Genomic DNA, 3,526 nt, shown 5'->3' with positions numbered 1-3,526 from the left:
GCAAGGACAAGAATATTCTTGTTGAAGCAGATCCAGAACCTGAAAGGACTCTGAAAAGGAAACTAAGAGAAGCTAAAATACAATAATCCAGAGATAACCTTTCAGAAATTTTCGAACAAGAAGAGGAGATGGCAGCCGAAAATAATAATAATGCAAGGAGAATGCTTGGTGACTTTACTGCACCTAATTCCAATTTACATGGAAGAAGCATCTCCATTCCTGCCATTGGAGCAAACAACTTTGAGCTGAAACCTCAATTAGTTTCTCTGATGCAGCAGAACTGCAAGTTTCATGGACTTCCATCTGAAGATCCTTTTTAGTTCTTAACTGAATTCTTGCAGATACGTGATACTGTTAAGACTAATGGAGTAGATCCTGAAGTCTACAAGCTCATGCTTTTCCCTTTTGCTGTAAGAGACAGAGCTAGAGTATGGTTGGACTCTCAACCTAAAGATAGCCTGAACTCTTGGGATAAGCTGGTCAAGGATTTCCTAGCCAAGTTCTTTCCTCCTCAAAAGCTGAGTAAGCTTAGAGTGGATGTTCAAACCTTCAGACAAAAAGAAGGTGAATCCCTCTATGAAGCTTGGGAGAGATACAAAGAACTGACCAAAAAATGTCCTTCTGACATGCTTTCAGAATGGACCATCCTGGATATATTCTATGATGGTCTGTCTGAGTTATCTAAGATGTCATTGGATACCTCTGCAGGTGGATCCATTCACCTAAAGAAAACGCTTGCAGAAGCTCAAGAACTCATTGACATGGTTGCAAATAACCAGTTCATGTACACTTCTGAACGGAATCCTGTGAATAATGGGACGGCTATGAAGAAGGGAGTTCTTGAGATTGATACTCTGAATGCCATATTGGCTCAGAACAAAATATTGACTCAGCAAGTCAATATGATTTCTCAGAGTCTGAATGGAATGTAAGCTGCATCCAACAGTACTCAAGAGGCATCTTCTGAAGAAGAAGCTTATGATCCTGAGAACCCTGCAATAGCAGAGGTAAATTACATGGGTGAACCTTATGGAAACACCTATAATCCATCATGGTGAAATCATCCAAGTTTCTCATGGAAGGATCAAAAGCCTCAACAAGGCTTTAATAATGGTGGAAGAAACAGTTTTAGCAATGGCAAGCCTTTTCCATCATCCACTCAGCAACAGACAGAGAATTCTGAGCAGAACTCATCTAGCTTAGCAAACTTAGTCTCTGATCTATCTAAGGCCACAGTGAGTTTCATGAATGAAACAAGGTCTTCCATTAGAAATTTGGAAGCACAAGTGGGCCAGCTGAGTAAAAGGATCACTGAAATCCCTCATAGCACTCTCCCAAGCAATACAGAAGAAAATCCAAAAGGAGAGTGCAAGGCTATTGACATAACCAAAATGGCCGAACCCAATAAGGGAGAGGAGGACGTGAATCCCAAGGAGGAAGACCTCCTGGGACGTCCAGTGATCAATAAGGAGCTTCCCTCTGAGGAACCAAAGGACTCTGAGGCTCATTTAGAGACTATAGAGATTCCATTGAACCTCCTTATGCCCTTCATGAGCTCCGATGAGTATTCCTCTTCTGAAGAGAATGAGGATGTTACTGAAGAGCAAACTGCCAAGTTTCTTGGTTCAATGATGAAGCTGAATGCCAAATTATTTGGTATTGAAACTTGGAAAGATGAACCTCCCTTGTTCACCAATGAACTAAGTGATCTGGATCAACTGACATTGCCTCAGAAGAAACAGGATCCTGGAAAGTTCATAATACCTTGTACCATAGGCACCATGATCTTTAAGGCTCTGTGTGATCTTGGTTCAGGGATAAACCTCATGCCCCTCTCTGTAATAGAGAAACTAGGAATCTATGGGGTGTAAGCTGCTAAAATCTCAATAGAGATGGCAGACAATTCAAGAAAATAGGCTTATGGACAAGTAGAGGACGTGTTAGTAAAGGTTGAAGGCCTTTACATCCCTGCTGATTTCATAGTCTTGGATACTGGAAAGGAAGAGGATGAATCCATAATCCTAGGAAGACCTTTCCTGGCCACAGCAAGAGCTGTGATGGATGTGGACAGAGGAGAATTGATCCTTCAATTAAATGAGGACAACCTTGTGTTTACAACTCAAGGATCTCTCTCTGCATCCATGGAGAGGAAGCATAAAAAGCTTCTCTCAAAGCAGAGTCAACCAAAGCCCCCACAGTTAAACTCTAAGTTTGGTGTTGGGAGGCCACAACCAAACTCTAAGTTTGGTGTTGAACTCCCATATCCAAACTCTAAGTTTGGTGTTGGAGAGTCTCCACAATGCTCTGAAAATCTGTGAGGCTCCATGAGAGCCCACTGTCAAGCTATTGACATTAAAGAAGCACTTGTTGGGAGGCAACCCAATTTTTATTTATCTAACTATATTTTTCTTAGTTATATGTCTTTATAGGTTCATGATCATGTGGAGTCACAAAATAAACAAAAAAATCAAAAACAGAATCAAAAACAGCAGAAGAAAAATCACACCCTGGAGGAGCATCTGTCTGGCGTTCAACGCCCAGAAAAATTGCAACAAATGGGTGTTGAACGCCCAAAATGGGCACCAACCTGGCGCTGAACGCCCAGAGTTGTGTGCAAGGGAATTTTACATGCCTAAATTGGTGCAGGGATGTAAATGCCTTGACACCTCAGGATCTATGGACCCCACAGGATCATCTCAGGATCTGTGGACCCCACAGGATCCCCACCTACCTCATCATCTCTCTTCTCATTCATGATCATCCCTTCTGTTTTCCATTTACCACTCACATCCATACACCCACTACCTTCAAAATTCAACATCTCTCTCCCACCCAATCCCACCCATATGGCCGAATACACACATCCTTCCATCTCCTCCATATCTTCTTCTTCTTCTTATATTCTTTCTTCTTTTGCTCGAGGGCGAGCAACATTCTAAGTTTAGTGTGGTAAAAGCATAGCTTTTTTGTTTTTTCCATAACCATTGATGGCACCTAAGGCCAGAGAAACCTCTAGAAAGAGGAAAGGGAAGACAAAAGCTTCCATCAAGAGTCTATAGCTCAGTGGTAGAACATTTGACTGCAAATCAAGAGATCCCTGAGATACCTCAGGGGATACATTTTCTTCCACACAATTATTGGAAGTAACTAAGGGTGGAACATCAAGAGCACTCCATCATCCTTCATGAAATAAGAGAAGATCAAAAAGCAATGAAGGAGGAGCAACAAAGACAAGGAAGAGACATAGAAGAGCTCAAGGACATCATTGGTTCCTCAAGAAGGAAACGCCACCATCACTAAGGTGGATTCATTCCTTGTTCTTATTTCTTCTATTTTTCGTTTTCTATGTTAAGTGCTTATCCATGTTTGTGTCTTCATTATATGATCATTAGTAGTTAGTAACTTTGTCATAAAGTTATGAATGTCCTATGAATCCATCACCTCTCTTAAATGAAAAATGTTTTAATTCAAAAGAACAAGAAGTACATGAGTTTCGAATTTATCCTTGAACTTAGCTTAATTATAT

General features: G+C 41.0%; 1 non-coding gene across 1 annotated transcript; it reads right to left on the bottom strand.

Annotated features, from left to right (window-relative positions):
• Positions 1–524: 524 nt before the first annotated feature.
• On the bottom strand, positions 525–632 carry LOC148580643 (small nucleolar RNA R71). The gene has a single exon (XR_015899537.1). It is a non-coding gene; the product is annotated as a small nucleolar RNA R71 (small nucleolar RNA).
• Between the last annotated feature and the right edge of the window lie 2,894 nt (positions 633–3,526).

Source organism: Arachis ipaensis, chromosome B10 (genome assembly GCF_059453495.1).
Source record: "Arachis ipaensis isolate K30076 ecotype BB chromosome B10, ASM5945349v1, whole genome shotgun sequence".
Classification (NCBI taxonomy): domain Eukaryota; kingdom Viridiplantae; phylum Streptophyta; class Magnoliopsida; order Fabales; family Fabaceae; genus Arachis; species Arachis ipaensis.
The sequence above is the reverse complement of the archived record's forward strand: the minus strand, read 5'-3'. Positions and strand labels throughout refer to the sequence as shown.